The sequence below is a fragment of the Rhinoderma darwinii genome, chromosome 2 (assembly GCF_050947455.1).
Source record: "Rhinoderma darwinii isolate aRhiDar2 chromosome 2, aRhiDar2.hap1, whole genome shotgun sequence".
In the NCBI taxonomy this organism is placed as follows: domain Eukaryota; kingdom Metazoa; phylum Chordata; class Amphibia; order Anura; family Rhinodermatidae; genus Rhinoderma; species Rhinoderma darwinii.
In genome coordinates, this window is record NC_134688.1 from 5,675,945 (window position 1) to 5,694,705 (window position 18,761).

General features: G+C 39.0%; 1 protein-coding gene across 5 annotated transcripts in view; it reads right to left on the reverse strand.

Annotated features, from left to right (window-relative positions):
* The window catches only part of SLCO2B1 (solute carrier organic anion transporter family member 2B1), a 117,402-nt gene that overhangs the window by 90,255 nt on the left and 8,386 nt on the right, over nt 1-18,761 (reverse strand). The window lies entirely within an intron of this gene.

The window sequence follows — 18,761 nt, forward strand, 5'->3', positions numbered from 1 at the left end:
TATAATACTGCTCCCTATATACAAGAATATAACTACTATAATACTGCACCTATATACAAGAATATAACTACTATAATACTGCCCCCTATATACAAGAATATAACTACTATAATACTGCCCCTATATACAAGAATATAACTACTATAATACTGGTCATATATACAAGAATATAAATACTATAATACTGCCTCCTATATACAAGAGTATAACTACTATAATACTGCCCCTATATACAAGAATATAACTACTATAATACTGGTCCTATATACAAAAATATAACTACTATAATACTGCCTCCTATACACTAGAATATAACTACTATAATACTCCTCCTATATACAAGAATATAACTACTATAATACTGCCCCCTATATACAAGAATATAACTACTATAATACTGCCCCCTATATACAAGAATATAACTAATATAATACTGTACCCTATATACAAGAATATAACTACTATAATACTGCCCCTATATAAAATAATATAACTACTATAATACTGCCCCCTATATACAAGAATATAACTACTATAATACTGCTCCTATATACAGGAATATAACTACTATAATACTGCCCCTATATACAAGAATATAACTACTATAATACTGCCCCTATATACAAGAATATAACTACTATAATACTGCCACCTATATACAAGAATATAACTACCATAATAATGCACCTATATACAATAGTATAACTACTATAATACTGCCCCCTATATACAAGAATATAACAACTATAATTATCTTTTTTTATTTGAAAACTTGCAACAAATTATTACAATACCTTTGCAATACACTCATAACAGATAAAGAAAATAAACATTTGTCTCTTAATAACATCACAATTATTAAACAAACAATAATATATGAATATTGCGCCAGTATAGATTGTTTCAACTATTTTCCATGATATTATTCTAGACTGTATTACAGGAGAGTTCTTCTTTATTGGGACCGGGCAGCATTGCGCACACCACAGAGGGTACACGGTTACCACATTTATGACATATAGTGAACCTCTATGATATAAACGGAGTTCGGGGTAGAAGTCTCCATACAGCAGCTGAGAGTTTCACTGTCCCACTAGATGTGGTGACTGCAGGGACACAGCAGGGACATTACTCTGTAGATAAGTCTCTTATATAAAGATGACATTGGTTTTGTTGTCAGACAGACGCTGGGATATCGCCTGCCGCCTGCTCCTATTCTTCACACTGTTCACGTTAATAGAGGTGATTTTCAGCCTCATCTTGGTTACATGTCTTTCCTACTTTTTTTCCTTCTTCCACTGCTATGTCCTGTAACACCCCATCTTTTGGTGGACATTGGGGGGTCAGCGTCTTCATCCTGAGGTTCGTCATCTGGGTTGTGTGAGGAGACTTGCTCCATCTCTGCTTCTTCTTCCTAGTCATCTTCTCCCAGCGCACAGTAATGTCCCCCAGTTATCGCCAGCACTGGAGACTCCGGTGATTTCTTTGCAGCAGTGATTTTTTTCCTAGAAGAATCATCTGTTTTACTTCTCCTTTTAACCGTCTGAAATCCCTCCTCATCGATACTGGTCGCTGCGGCTAGATCAGCTGGTTTTTTACTGGTCGCTGCGGCTGGCCCAGCTGGTTTTTTACTGGTCGCTGCGGCCGGATCAGCTGGTTTTTTACTGGTGTTGGGCAGATGTTTAGATGTTTTGGTGACAGAGTGACTGGATATTTTGCTTTTAGCATGACCTCTATTTTCAGTGGCTGGTGACACTTGTGCAGCATCCACAGATGGGACATTCGTCTCTGGAGCACGATCTCTGGTACTTTGGCTCACATCATCGTTGGGGTTTCCAGGTTCTGGGGTTGTATCTACACATATGGAGACATCCTCCTGCTCTTCCTCCATGGCTTCTTTAAAGGTCTCCTCTTTATTATGTTCTGCATGCGGACACTCCCGGAATGTATGTCCAGGTCCTAAGCACAGGTTACAGATGACAGGTCCTGTACAATCGTCCTTCACATGCCCAAACTGACCACATAGTGAGCACTTAATACGGGAAAAGTTGAATGCCAGGTGTCTGCCCCCACATCTATGGCACCGTCGCGGTTGACCAGGGTAGTAACATACACCTCTCTCCGAGCCCAGGTAGAAGGAGTGCGGCAGATGTCTGGTCACTCCATTCTCCTGAACCAGCTGGATCTTGACAGAATATCCTCCATTCCAGATCTCCTCCTCATCATAGATCTTTGTTGGCAGTCTCTTCACCTCACAATATCTGCTCAACCAGTGCTGCAAATCTGCCAGAGCCACCACCTCAGACTGGAACAGGACGGTGGCGGTGACTACCTGGGGTTTAGTCAGCTGGATGACATGTAGATGCTCCCACATCGCGTGCTCCTTTGTATCGTTATAAATACTCCAGAATAAGTCTAGACTATATTGCAGCTTGAAACTGATGTCATAATTCCTGCTGGAGGGAACGTGGATCAGAGCGAACACCTCACAAGCTTTAAACTTCATAAACTCCTTCAACAAAACTTTCCCAATGTAGAGTCTGGAGGGGAGGTTTTCCTCTGGTCCTGAGTACCGGATTCTGACCGCGTTCCTCCTCTGAGGTGGGGGGTTAGTCGGTCTTGTGACGGTGGAGAACAGTCTCCTGTACTGAGGTCTGTCAGCAGGTGGGTCAGGACTGGACCTCTCCTCAGTTGATTGTACTGCAGATCCTCCTGTGTCTGCTCCTGATCGCTGTGTAACCTGCACTCCATTCACTGACACTGCGGACGGCTGAACCTCCAGAACAGGGTCTGCAATGTCCGCCTCAGCCTGTGCCGCTGGTTCATCAGATATCAGACTGTCAATCACCGCGCTGAGCGAGGTCTCACTTACAATGTAAGTATATGCGGCACTTTCTTGCTCACTCCCAGGAGTGCCACTCGCATTCACTTCATCAATACTGCACATAGAGTCTACTGCAGTTAACCCCTCGTCAGCTGGCACACATTTCTCTTCAGCTTTAGCAGCATTTTTGTTGAATGATTGCACAGACCCCACACATGATGAGAGATGTGATCCTCCAGCCACTGCACACTCATATCTTCCAGGGTTTCGCTGCGCCACAATATTATAGTCAGTGTCTTTTTTTGCAATGATATTTTTTCTCTTCACAGTTTGGGCTCTGGTCTCCCTTTTGTTCTCAATTGCCCGGTTCTTTATTTTGGGTACTGTGCATGATTCTTTCTGCAATCTCTCCTTCAATATCACCAGCTCACGTGTGCAAACATCCAGACACTCACATTTCATCAGCTTTGCCTTTGGATCAGTCTCTTGGTTAATTTCAGTTCTCAATTTGCGAACTTGCATTTCCATTTTAAAGATATTTTTCTTTGTCATTTTTGTGCACAATTCACCAACATCATGAGGTTCAGTTGACTCACCAGCCACCATTTCCAGATCATCATCTCCACCATCTCCATGCTGCAGGCCAAACTCCAGACTCTGGGCTTTCCCAGGATCATCAGCCCAGGACCCCTCCCCTCCACCTGGGTCAGAAGCCATCCATAGTCCTAACAGGGAGCTCACAAGCACACGTCTATCCTCTCCTATGGACAAGAATAGAACTACTATAATACTGCCCCTATATACAAGAATATAACTACTATAATACTGCCCCTATATACAAGAATATAACTACTATAATACTGCACCTATATACAAGAATATAACTACTATAATACTGCCACCTATATACAAGAATATAACTACTATAATACTGCACCTATATACAAGAATATAACTACTATAATACTGCCTCTATATACAAGATAATAACTACTATAATACTGCCCCTATATACAAGAATATAACTACTATAATACTGTCCCCTATATACAAGCATATAACTACTATAATACTGCTCCTATATACAAGAATAAAACTACTATAATACTGCCCCCTATTACGGGAGCCCCATTGACTTCCTCAGTCTGGCTGTAGACCTAGAAATACATAGGTCCAGCCAGAATGAAGAAATGTCAAGTTAAAAAAGCAAGACGCATCCGCAGCACACATAACATGTGCATGACAGCTGCGGACTTCATTGCGGAAATTAGAATCTCCATTGAAGTCAATGGAGAAATTCCGCCATGAGTCCGCCACTGCTCCGCAACAGACAGAGCATGCTGCGGACACCAAATTCCGCAGCCTATGCTCCGCAGCGGAATTTTACGCATCGTCTAAACGAACACTGCTAAATTAAAGTGGAAGTCAATGGACAAACGGCTCCGCTGCGGATTAACTACTATAATACTGCCCCTATATACAAGAATATAACTACTATAATACTGCCCCCTATATACAAGAATATAACTACTATAATACTGCCCCCTATATACAAGAATATAACTACTATAATACTGCCCCCTATATACAAGAATATAACTACTATAATACTGCACCTATATACAAGAATATAACTACTATAATACTGCCCCCTATATACAAGAATATAACTACTATAATACTGCCCCCTATATACAAGAATATAACTACTATAATACTGCCCCCTATATACTAGAATGTAACTACTATAATACTGCCCCTATATACAAGAATATAACTACTATAATACTGCCCCCTATATACAAGAATATAACTACTATAATAATGCCCCCTATATACAAGAATATAACTACTATAATACTGCCCCCTATATACAAGAATATAACTACTATAATACTGCCCCCTATATACAAGAATATAACTACTATAATACTGCCCCTATATACAAGAATATAACTACTATAATACTGCCCCCTATATACAAGAATATAACTACTATAATACTGCCCCCTATATACAAGAATATAACTACTATAATACTGCCCCTATATACAAGAAAATAACTACTATAATACTGCCTCCTATATACAAGAATATAACTACTATAATACTGCCCCCTATATACAAGAATATAACTACTATAATACTGCTCCTATATACAAGAATATAACTACTATAATACTGCCTCCTATATACAAGAATATAACTACTATAATACTGCCCCCTATATACAATAATATAACTACTATAATACTGCCCCCTATATACAAGAATATAACTACTATAATACTGCCCCCTATATACAAGAATATAACTACTATAATACTGTCCCGTATATACAAGAATATATCTACTATAATACTGCTCCCTGTATACAAGAATATAACTACTATAATACTGCTCCTATATACAAGAATATAACTACTATAATACTGACCCCTATATACAAGAATATAACTACTATAATACTGCCCCCTATATACAAGAATATAACTACTATAATACTGCCCCCTATATACAAGAATATAACTACTATAATACTGCCCCCTATATACAAGAATATAACTACTATAATACTGCCCCTATATACAAGAATATAACTACTATAATACTGCCCCCTATAGACAAGAATATAACTACTATAATACTGCCCCCTATATACAAGAATATAACTACTATAATACTGGCCCCTATATACAAGAATATAACTACTATAATACTGTCCCCTATATACTAGAATTTAACTACTATAATACTGCCCCTATATACAAGAATATAACTACTATAATACTGCCCCCTATATACAAGAATATAACTACTATAATACTGCCCCCTATATACAAGAATATAACTACTATAATACTGCCCCCTATATACAAGAATATAACTACTATAATACTGCCCCCTATATACAAGAATATAACTACTATAATACTGCCCCCTATATACAAGAATATAACTACTATAATACTGCCCCTATATACAAGAATATAACTACTATAATACTGCCCCTATATACAAGAATATAACTACTATAATACTGCCCCCTATATACAAGAATATAGCTACTATAATACTGCCTCTATATACAAGAATATAACTACTATAATACTGCCTCCTATATACAAGAATAGAACTACTATAATACTGCCCCCTATATACAAGAATATAACTAATATAATACTGCCCCCTATATACAAGAATATAACTACTATAATACTGCCCCTATATACAAGAATATAACTACTATAATACTGCCCCCTATATACAAGAATATAACTACTATAATACTGCCCCCTATATACAAGAATATATCTACTATAATACTGCTCCCTGTATACAAGAATATAACTACTATAATACTGCTCCTATATACAAGAATATAACTACTATAATACTGCCTCCTATATACAAGAATATAACTACTATAATACTGCCCCCTATATACAATAATATAACTACTATAATACTGCCCCTATATACAAGAATATAACTACTATAATACTGCCCCTATATACAAGAATATAACTACTATAATACTTCCCCTATATACAAGAATATAACTACTATAATACTGCCCCCTATATACAAGAATATAACTACTATAATACTGCCCCCTATATACTAGAATTTAACTACTATAATACTGCCCCTATATACAAGAATATAACTACTATAATACTGCTCCTATATACAAGAATATAACTACTATAATACTGCCCCCTATATACAAGAATATAACTACTATAATACTGCCTCCTATATACAAGAATATAACTACTATAATACTGCCCCTATATACAAGAATATAACTACTATAATACTGCCCCCTATATACAAGAATATATCTACTATAATACTGCTCCCTGTATACAAGAATATAACTACTATAATACTGCTCCTATACACAAGAATATAACTACTATAATACTGCCTCCTATATACAAGAATATAACTACTATAATACTGCCCCCTATATACAAGAATATAACTACTATAATACTGCTCCTATATACAAGAATATAACTACTATAATACTGCCTCCTACATACAAGAATATAACTACTATAATACTGCTCCTATATACAGGAATATAACTACTATAATACTGCTCCTATATACAAGAATATAACTACTATAATACTGCCCCCTATATACAAGAATATAACTACTATAATACTGCCCCCTATATACTAGAATTTAACTACTATAATACTGCCCCTATATACAAGAATATAACTACTATAATACTGCCCCCTATATACAAGAATATAACTACTATAATACTGCCCCCTATATACAAGAATATAACTACTATAATACTGCCCCCTATATACAAGAATATAACTACTATAATACTGCCCCCTATATACAAGAATATAACTACTATAATACTGCCCCTATATACAAGAATATAACTACTATAATACTGCCCCCTATATGCAAGAATATAACTACTATAATACTGCCCCTATATACAAGAATATAACTACTATAATACTGCCCCTATATACAAGAATATAACTACTATAATACTGCCCCCTATATACAAGAATATAACTACTATAATACTGCCCCCTATATACTAGAATTTAACTACTATAATACTGCCCCTATATACAAGAATATAACTACTATAATACTGCCCCCTATATACAAGAATATAACTACTATAATACTGCCCCCTATATACAAGAATATAACTACTATAATACTGCCCCCTATATACTAGAATTTAACTACTATAATACTGCCCCTATATACAAGAATATAACTACTATAATACTGCCCCCTATATACAAGAATATAACTACTATAATACTGCCCCCTATATACAAGAATATAACTACTATAATACTGCCCCCTATATACAAGAATATAACTACTATAATACTGCCCCCTATATACAAGAATATAACTACTATAATACTGCCCCTATATACAAGAATATAACTACTATAATACTGCCCCCTATATGCAAGAATATAACTACTATAATACTGCCCCTATATACAAGAATATAACTACTATAATACTGCCCCTATATACAAGAATATAACTACTATAATACTGCCCCCTATATACAAGAATATAACTACTATAATACTGCCCCCTATATACTAGAATTTAACTACTATAATACTGCCCCCTATATACAAGAATATAACTACTATAATACTGCCCCTATATACAAGAATATAACTACTATAATACTGCCCCCTATATACAAGAATATAACTACTATAATACTGCCCCTATATACAAGAATATAACTACTATAATACTGCCCCCTATATACAAGAATATAACTACTATAATACTGCCCCCTATATACAAGAATATAACTACTATAATACTGCCCCTATATACAAGAATAGAACTACTATAATACTGCCCCTATATACAAGAATATAACTACTATAATATTGTACCCTATATACAAGAATATAACTACTATAATACTGCTCCTATATACAAGAATATAACTACTATAATACTGCCCCCTATATACAAGAATATAACTACTATAATACTGCCCCTATATACAAGAATATAACTACTATAATACTGCCCCTATATACAAGAATATAACTACTATAATACTGCCCAATATATACAAGAATATAACTACTATAATACTGCCCTATATAAAAGAATATAACTACTATAATACTGCTCCTATATACAAGAATATAACTACTATAATACTGCCCCCTATATACAAGAATATAACTACTATAATACTGTCCCTATATACAAGAATATAACTGCTATAATACTGCCCCTACGTAAAATAATATAACTACGATAGTGTTCCCACAATTGTTGTGAAACTACAAATCCCATGATGCCATGAAAGCTTCTGACTGCCATGCGATGCTGGGACTTGTAGCTTCACAATATCTTGAGTCACAGGTTACATATTACTGCCGTACATATACATAGAGTGATCCCATCATCAGTTAAACGTATACAAAACAGAATAAAATATACAAGTCAACACTGAAAGCACAGATGTCATTTTTTGCAATAGCTGGATACTGTCAGGTTGCAGATCACTGATTATGCAAGAAGTCAACGCTATAAACAGTTAAATCTATAGGAAGCCCATATAATCATATATGTGAGCATTGAAAGAGTAGCCTTAGTTTTGACACAGCTGGAGAGCCTCATGCTTGATGGCCAGACATGCTGGGCATTGTAGTCACAGGTTGCATATAATGATATAGCGGATGTACATGTATAAAATCAACTCCATAAACAGTGACATATATATAACGCAGAGAAGTAATATATGTGAGCATTGATAGCTCAGATCTCACAGCAGCTGCAGTCACTGGTTTCTGACTATTGCTTTAGACTCTTCTGTTGTAGTTGCTGCTGTTACCTTGATACAAGTTGTGGCCTCCTTTCCCGCAGTCCCTATATCATCACCGCAGGTGCTCGCAGGACCTGTCTCCTCCAGATCTACAGCTCCATGGAGTGCACATTGTGTTATAGTGAGAGGTTTTGTAACCTTTAGGCCTCATTTACACGAGCGTGTGCGTTTTGCGCACGCAAAAAAACGCTGCGTTTTGCGTGCGCAAAAGGCAATTGACAGCTCCGTGTGTCATCCGTGTATGATGCGCGGCTGCGTGATTTTCGCGCAGCCGCCATCATAGAGATGAGGTAGTCAACGCCCGTCACTGTCCAAGGTGCTGAAAGAGCTAACTGATCGGCAGTAACTCTTTCAGCACCCTCGACAGTGAATGCCGATCACAATCTACACCAACCTGTGAATAAAAAAAGACGTTCACACTTACCATGAACTGCCTGCTTCCTCCAGTCCGGTCTCCCGGCCGTTGCCTTGGTGACGCGTCCCTCTCTTGTCATCCGGCCCCACCTCCCAGGATGACGCGGCAGGCCGTGAGACCGCTGCAGCCTGTGATTGGCTGCAGCCTGTGCTTGGCCTGTGATTGGCTGCAGCTGTCACTTGGCCTGAATTGTCATCCCGGGAGGTCGGACTGGAGGAAGAAGCCGGGAGTTCTCGGTAAGTCAGAACTTCTTTTTTTTTTTACACGTATATGTATATTGTGATTGAAAGTCACTGTCCATGGTGCTGAAACAGTTTAAGTCTTTCAGCACCGTGGGCAGTGACTGTCTCCTGACGTCGCGTACCCGAACATTTTTTGCCGGGTTCGGTTAAAACGAGTTCGGCCGAACCCGGTGAAGTTCGGTGCGCTCATCTCTAATTTGACACTCCGTTTGGATGTTTGTAACCAGAAAAGCACGTGGTGCTTTTCTGTTTACATTCATCCTTTTGACAGCTCTTGCGTGATTTTCGCGCATGCAACGCAGGACCGTCAGTGTGGCATGCGTTGTTTTCACGCACCCATTGAAGTCAATGGGTGCGTGTTGCGTGAAAAACGCAAGAATATAGAACATGTCGTGAGTTTTACGCAACGCACTCACGCTGCGCAAAATTCACGCATCGTCTAAACAGCCCCATAGACTATTATAGGTGCGTACGACACGCGTGAAAAGCACGCGCGTCGCACGCGCGTATAATACGCTCGTGTAAATGAGGCCTTAATCACTGAAGAAACCAGACCAGCCACATTCACCCAAGGAACCAACCAGTGATCATAGCTCAGGGGCTAGTAAAAGGGCCCCTCCAAAGACTGCAGCTCCTACACTGGATACAATGTATCAATAAATTCCTGGACAACATCCTGTTACATTGTGTCAGTTCCTGCACCAGGGTCTCAATATTTTGGTTTTTCATGTTGCGCTTTGGACAATGAGCCTGGAGTAGCATCAACCATAGCAGGTCCCATCCAGCAGTGGCATATGAGTGGGGGTGTTACTAAATCCAGAAACGTGGCAAGGGCCGATGTACCCTATGGGGCACATGCCTAGGGCAAAAGAATTGGGGGGTGTTGAATAGATAAAAAAATGGCCTTATGTTCGTTTTTGTACATAAATCTTAGTCGCTGTAAAAACAGAAAAGTTCCACAACTTTCTGATATGCTTTGGGAGTTAATTCCTCACCATTTTCAAGAGCTCTGTTTGCTGTCAGTAAATGAGAACACTCTGGAGTCCTGCTCTCAGCTGAGGTGAAGACGATGTTATCCAGTCTAGGCAATGCTCTAAATAATGTAACCCTGTTCTAAAAAGTGTTTGTCATCAACCAGCTCCCCATCACATGTGCAGATTAGCGGGTGAACATGTTGAAAATCTTGAGGGTATGTTTACATGGCTTTTTTTCAGCCGTTTTTCGGGCCGTGAACGCTGCAAAAAACGGCTGAAAAAACGGAAGCTGAACACCTCTAAACATCTGCCCATTGATTTCAATGGGAAAAACGGCGTTTCGTTCCCATAAAAAGAAGTGCATGTCACTTCTTGAGTCGTTTTTGGAGTCGTTCTTCATTGTGCCAATAGAAAAACAGCTCCAAAAACGGCCGCAAAAAAACGCCTCAAAAAATGTTTGTCGTTTCAAAAACAGCTAAAAATCAGAGGCTTTTTCCCCTTGAAAACAGCCCCGTATTTTACAGCCGTTTTCCGTTTTGCGTGTGAACATTCTCCGCCCTCTGACAGCTCTTCCTGGCAGCCAGACAAGCTGCCCTCTCCCTCTGACTGCGCAGAGTCATGATTTGATGGCTGTAGTTGTGGTACCTAAATTTATATATAGTCCCTGCTTATCGCAATGTAAGGAAAATCTTCCACATGTCACTTATGTTGTGAAGAAACTTATTGTCCCACATTTATACATTAGTTGACGGTGGATTTCGGTGTGTGCTGCGTTGCTATAGTGTTATAAGTGACGACGTGCTACATTTTAGCAGTAAAATTTGCGGCTTTTCTCTTCACTTGTTAAATTTGGCAAGAGATTAGGTAAGTGGGCGCCATCTTCAGAGGAGATACAGTTTAGGCCAGATTTATTATGTGGAATAGAAGGAAACTTTTTGACACAAATCTAAGTCTTCTATTTCATGTCCTCAGTCACAGACAGGTTAATATGCTCCGAATTATAAAGAGACGTGAACCTTCCAAAAAATGTGCACAAATTTCCACAACTATCTCTTTTAGTTGGATTGGTGTAAAAAAAATACCAGTCTGAGAAAATGTGTGCGACGCAGAAAAGACAATTCAAATGTCCTATACATTCACCTAAGCCTGGAGCTCTGCAGCTGTGAAAGCACCGAGATATCATGATGGGAGTTATAGCTTCACAACATCTGCAGATCACTGATAGAAATGTGTATATACAACCACATAAGCAGGTAAATATATCCAAAGCTCATAAATAATACATGTGAACAATAATAGCACATATAGTATAATACATAGACAGGAAGTGAAAGTTACAGACTACAACCATACAGCTAAGAATGACATCCTGTATTATACTCCAGAGCTGCACTCACTATCTGCTGGTGGAGTCACTGTGTACATACATTACTTATCCTGTACCGATCCTGAGTTACATCCTGTATTATACTCCGGAGCTGCACTCACTATTCTGCTGGTGGAGTCACTGTGTACATACATTACATTACTTATCCTGTACTGATCCTGAGTTATATCCTGTATTATACTCCAGAGCTGCACTCACTATTCTGCTGGTGGAGTCACTGTGTACATACATTACATTACTTATCCTGTACTGATCCTGAGTTACATCCTGTATTATACTCCAGAGCTGCACTCACTATTCTGCTGTTGGAGTCACTGTGTACATACATTACATTACATTACATATCCCGTACTGATCCTGAGTTATATCCTGTATTATACTCCAGAGCTGCGCTCACTATTCTGCTGGTGGAGTCACTGTGTACATACATTACATTACTTATCCTGCACTGATCCTGAGTTACATCCTGTATTATACTACAGAGCTGTACTCACTATTCTGCTGGTGGAGTCACTGTGTGCATACATTACATTACTTATCCTGTACTGATCCTGAGTTACATCCTGTATTATACTCCAGAGCTGCGCTCACTATTCTGCTGGTGGAGTCACTGTGTACATACATTACATTACTTATCCTGTACTGATCCTGAGTTACATCCTATATTATACTCCAGAGCTGCACTCACTATTCTGCTGGTGGAGTCACTGTGTACATACATTACATTACTCATCCTATACTGATCCTGAGTTACATCCTATATTATACTCCAGAGCTGAACTCACTATTCTGCTGGTGGAGTCACTGTGTACCTACATTACATTACTTATCCTGTACTGATCCTGAGTTACATCCTGTATTATACTCCAGAGCTGCACTCACTATTCTGCTGGTGGAGTCACTGTGTACATACGCTACATTACTTATCCTGTACTGATCCGGAGTTACATCCTGTATTATACTCCAGAGCTGCACTCACTATTCTGCTGGTGGAGTCACGGTGTACATACGTTACATTATTAATCCTGTACTGATCCTGAGTTACATTGTGTATTATACTCCAGAGCTGTACTCCTTATTCTGCTGGTGGAGACACTGTGTATATACATTACAATACTTATCCTGTACTGATGCTGAGTCACATACTGTATTATACTTCAGAGCTGTACTCATTATTCTGCTGGTGGAGTCACCCTGTACACACATTACATTACTTATCCTGTACTGATCCTGAGTTACATCCTGTATTATACTCCAGAGCTGCACTAACTATTCTGCTGGTAGACTCACTGTGTACATACATTACATTACTTATCCTGTACTGATCCTGAGTTATATCCTGTATTATACTCCAGAGCTGCACTCACCATTCTGCTGGTGGAGTCGCTGTATACATACATTACATTACTTATCCTGTACTGATCCTGAGTCATATCCTATATTATACTCCAGAGCTGCACTCACTATTCTACTGGTGGAGTCACTGTGTACATACATTATATTACTTATCCTGTCCAGATCCTGAGTTATATCCTGTGTTATACTCCAGAGCTGCACTCAGTATTCTGCTGGTGGAGTCACTGTGTACATACTTTGCATTACTTATCCTGTACTGATCCTGAGTTATATCCTGTATTATACTCCAGAGCTGCACTCACTATTCTGCTGGTGGCGTCACTGTGTACATACGTTACATTACTTATCCTGTACTGCTCCTGAGTTATATCCTGTATTATACTCCAGACCTGTACTCACTATTCTGCTGGTGGAGTCACTGTGTACATACATTACTTATCCTGTACTGATCCTGAGTTACATCCTGTATTATACGGCAGAGCTGCACTCACTATTCTGCTGGTGGAGTCACTGTGTACATACATTACATTACTTATCCTGTACGGATTCTGCGTTATATCCTGTATTATACGCCAGAGCTGCACTCACTATTCTGCTTGTGGAGTCACTGTGTACATACATTACATTACTTATCCTGTACTGATCCTGCGTTATATCCTGTATTATACTCCAGAGCTGCACTCACTATTCTGCTGGTGGAGTCACTGTACATACATTACATTACTTATCCTGCACTGATCCTGAGTTATATACTGTATTATACTCCAGAGCTACACTCACTATTCTGCTGGTGGAGTCACTGTGTACATACATTACATTACTTATCCTGTACTGATCCTAAGTTACATCCTGTATTATACTGCAGAGCTGCACTCACTATTCTGCTGGTGGAGTCACTGTGTACATACATTACATTACTTATCCTGTACTGATCCTCAGTTACAGTGTCTGTACACAGCCTGTTTTAAGTGAAGTGTTGTCTTTGCACTAGTTTGCTGAGTATTTCCAATAACAACCAGCAGAATACTGAATGCAGCTCTGGACTATAATACGATGTACAACTCACAGACATTGGGACTATCATGTTTCCTTCAGTGCTGTGTGGGAGAAGCGCATTGATAATCACATTGAGCACATTTCTGCGCTGTAATTGTCCGTTTTTTGGCCACAGTTGCTTTTTTGGGGAATTTGACCACAATGTCTCATATATAGAAACTAGAGAAAAGAAGTCACTACACTTTGTTTTCGATTCCAGATTCTGATTGGCTGCTTTGGTCACCCGTCCTGCACTAGTTTGTATGACCTTCCCATGTTCTTGTAGGTTTCCTCTAGTTTGGGATCATCAGAATATGCAGAAATATCCTGTGTTTTCCCGTTAATGTAACACCTCTGCAATAACTGAATAGACACATTATAATCAGTACTACAGAACCCTGCAGAATCTGGGCTACTTCTTCTCTTTATTGTACTCTGCAGGGTTTGTATGTACAAGATGCTTAGCAACCACTCGGCTTCCTGTCTGGGTGACCACCTTTTGATGACAGGCAAGAACATGAACTGAAATAGTCATAGGAAGTGTGATCTGCTGTACAAGAGACGTCCTCCCTTCTGTCCTTCAGTCCCTGTCTCTCAATGTATTTACCCCCCAGGTCTCTCCATGTCTGTGTCACTTCTCTCCTCTACAGTCACAAACTCTTTACCTCAATATCTCTCTACCCTCAATGTCCTCACTTCACTCTCTACCCTCAATGTCCTCACCTCACTCTCTACCCTCAATGTCCTCACCTCACTCTCTACCCTCAATGTCCTCACCTCACTCTCTACCCTCAATGTCCTCACCTCACTCTCTACCCTCAATGTCCTCACCTCACTCTCTACCACACTCTCTTTTTACTTTAGGTAATCTGTAGCACACTCTTTATATCTCTGTCTCTCTCTTTTACTCACTCACTCTCTCTTTTTATCTCAGTCTCTCTCTCTTACACACTATCTTTAATTCAGTCTCTCTCTCTCACTCTCTATATCACAGTCTCTCTCTCTCTTTATCTCAGTCTCTATATCACAGTCTCTCTATCTCAGTCTCTCTCTCTTTACCTCAGTCTCTCTTTACCTCAGTCTCTCTCTCTATCTCAGTCTCTCTCTCCTAGTCTCTCTCTATATATAGCAGTCTATCTCTCTCTTTACCTCAGTCTCTTTCTCACTCTCTTTAGCTCTGTCTCTCTATATCTCAGAGTCTCTCTCACTCTCTTTATCTCAGTCTCTCTCTCTATATCAGTCTCCCTCTCACTCTCTTTACCTCAGTCTCTCTCTCCCTTTATCTCAGTCTCTCTCTATATTGCAGTCTCTCTATATCGCAGTCTCTCTATATCGCAGTCTCTCTATATCGCAGTCTCTCTCACTCTCTTTATCTCAGTCTCTCTATATCGCAATATCTCTCTCACTCTCTTTATCTCAGTCTTTCTCTATATATCAGTCTCTCTCTCACTCTCTTTACCTCAGTCTCCCTCTCTGTCTCTCTTTATCTCAGTCTCTCTATCTCAGTCTCTCTCTGTCTCTCTCTCCCTTTACCTCAGTCTCTCTATCTCAGTCTCTCTATCTCAGTCTCTCTCTCCCTTTATCTCAGTCTCTCTCTACCTTTATCTCAGTCTCTCTCTACCTTTATCTCAGTATCTCTCTCTGTCTCTTTATCTCAGTCTCCCTCTTTCAGTCTTTCTCTCGGTCTCTCTCCCTTTATCTGAGTCTCTCTCTATCTCAGTCTCTCTCAGTTTCTCTCGCAGTCTCTCTCTCAGTCTGTCTCTCACTCTACCTCAGTCACTCTCTCACTCTCTCTTTATATCAGTCTCTCTACTTCTCTGTTCCTTAAGGTCACTTTACCTCAACCCCAATGTCTCTCTCCCTCAGCCCCTCTCTTTCTATGTCTACCTCAATCTCTCTTCTCCTGCTGTCCTATCGCAGTCTCTTTTTACCTCTTTTTAGCTCTGCTGCCCCTTTATTCTTCTGACCAGTGGGGGTTACAGGGGTCGGACCCCCAACAATCATTCATTGATATCCAAAGGATAATCCCTTTAAACCATTCAATCCCGCAGGCATAATGATTATAGTTAATGACCCTCATACATTGTGTGGTAATCAGGTCTATGGCCAATCCCCCAATGACTGGTGGGAATACTGATTTTCTTTTGAAGTGATAATGATTTTGTGGACTCTCTTGCCCACCCTGTTTCCACCCTGCACAGAAACCATTCATCATATACAAAAAAAAACAGTAGCCCAAAAGAAAAACTCTCACCTGAAGCCCCCAAACCCTTTACACCAAGGTTAATAAGAGCGACATACAATGATCTCCACCCAATGCCGGCCCTGGTACTGATAAAAGAGATCAGGTCAATGGCTCTAATTAGCGTCCATAATCTCAGCTCTTGTCTCGCACTACATTACCCACCAGACCAACATTATTGTTTCCTTCAAACTCAATAACCTGCAAGTTAAATAAATAAAGAGAAAGGGAGATGCACAATCTATGTCAAAGGTTTGTGTGTCACCGGAAAGATTGATGTTATAGTTCAACTCCTCCCCTCCCCCGCCCCATGGGCTGTGAAGAAACCTTGGAACTAAAGTAAACAATGTATCAAGAAAAGTTTGTAACCAATTATTCAAAATAAACAACTGATACAAATAATATAAAAACAATTAACCCCTTCAGGGCGCAGCCTGTTTTGGCCTTGTGGACACAGATGATTTTTTAAAATCGGACATGTGTACATTTTTTGTGGTAATAACTTGGGAATGCTTTTACCTATCCAAGCGATTCTGAGACTGTTTTCTCGTGACCTATTGTACTTTATGATAGTGGAAAAATTTGGTCGATAAATTCAATATTTATTCGTGGAAAAACACCAAAATTTAGAGAAAATTTGCAAAAATTTGAATTTTTCTAATTTTGAATGTATCTGCTTGTAAAACAGATAGTAATACCACACAAAATAGTCACTAGTTACCATTTCCCATATGTCTACTTTATATTAGCATCATTTTTTTAACATCCTTTTATTTTTCTAGGACGTTACGAGGCTTAGAACTTTAGCAGCAATTTCTCACATTTTCCAGAAAATTTCAAAAGGCTATTTTTACAGGGACCAGTTCAGTTCTGAAGTGGCTTTGAGGGCCTTATATATTAGAAAGTCCCCATAAATCACCCATTCCCCAATCATTCATTTTAAAAACTGCACCCCTCAAAGTATTTAAAACAGCATTCAGAAAGTTTCTTAACCCTTTAGGCGTTTCACAGGAAATAAAGCAAAGTAGAGGGAAAATTTACAAATTTTTTTTGCCGAAATTCATTGGTAATAAAAAAAATTGTGTAACACGGAAGGTTTTACCAGAGAAACGCAACTCAATATTTATTGACCAGATTCTGCAGTTTTTAGGAATATCCCACATGTGGCCCTAGTGTCCTAATGGACCGAAACACCGGCCTCAGAAGCAAAAGGAGCACCTAGTGGATTTTGGGGCCTGCTTATTTTTAGATTATATTTTAGGCACCATGTCCGGTTTGAAGAGGTCTTGTGGTGCCAAAACAGTAGAAACTCCCCAAAAGTGACCCCATTTTGGAAACTAGACCCCTCAAGAAATTTATCGTGAGGTATAGTTAGCACTTTGACACCACAGGTATTTTGCTATATTTATTGGAGTTAGTCTGTGAAAATGAAAATCTACTTTTTTTCTGAAAAAACATAGGAATTTGTAATATGTACAAGGAATAAAGAAGAAAATGCACCCCAACATTTGTAAAGCATCTTCTCCCGATTACGGAAATACCCCATATGTGGTAATAAACTGATGTTTGGATTGGACCCACGGCAGGGCTCAGAAGGGAGGGAGCACCATTTGGATTTTGGAGCGCAGATTTTGCTGGATTGGTTTTTAGTGCCATGTCGTGATTGCAACCCCCTGGAGGGAACAAAATAGTGGAAACACCCCAAAAGTTACCCCATTTGGGAAACTACACCCCTCAAGGAATTTTTCTAGGGGTATAGTGAGCATTTATACCACACAGGTTTTTTGCAGAATTTAGTAAAATTAGGCCGTGAAAATGAATATAAACATTTTTGTCCACTAAAATTTTTAATTTTTTAATTTTCACAAGGGATAAAGGAGAAAAAGTCGCCCTAAATTTGTAACGCA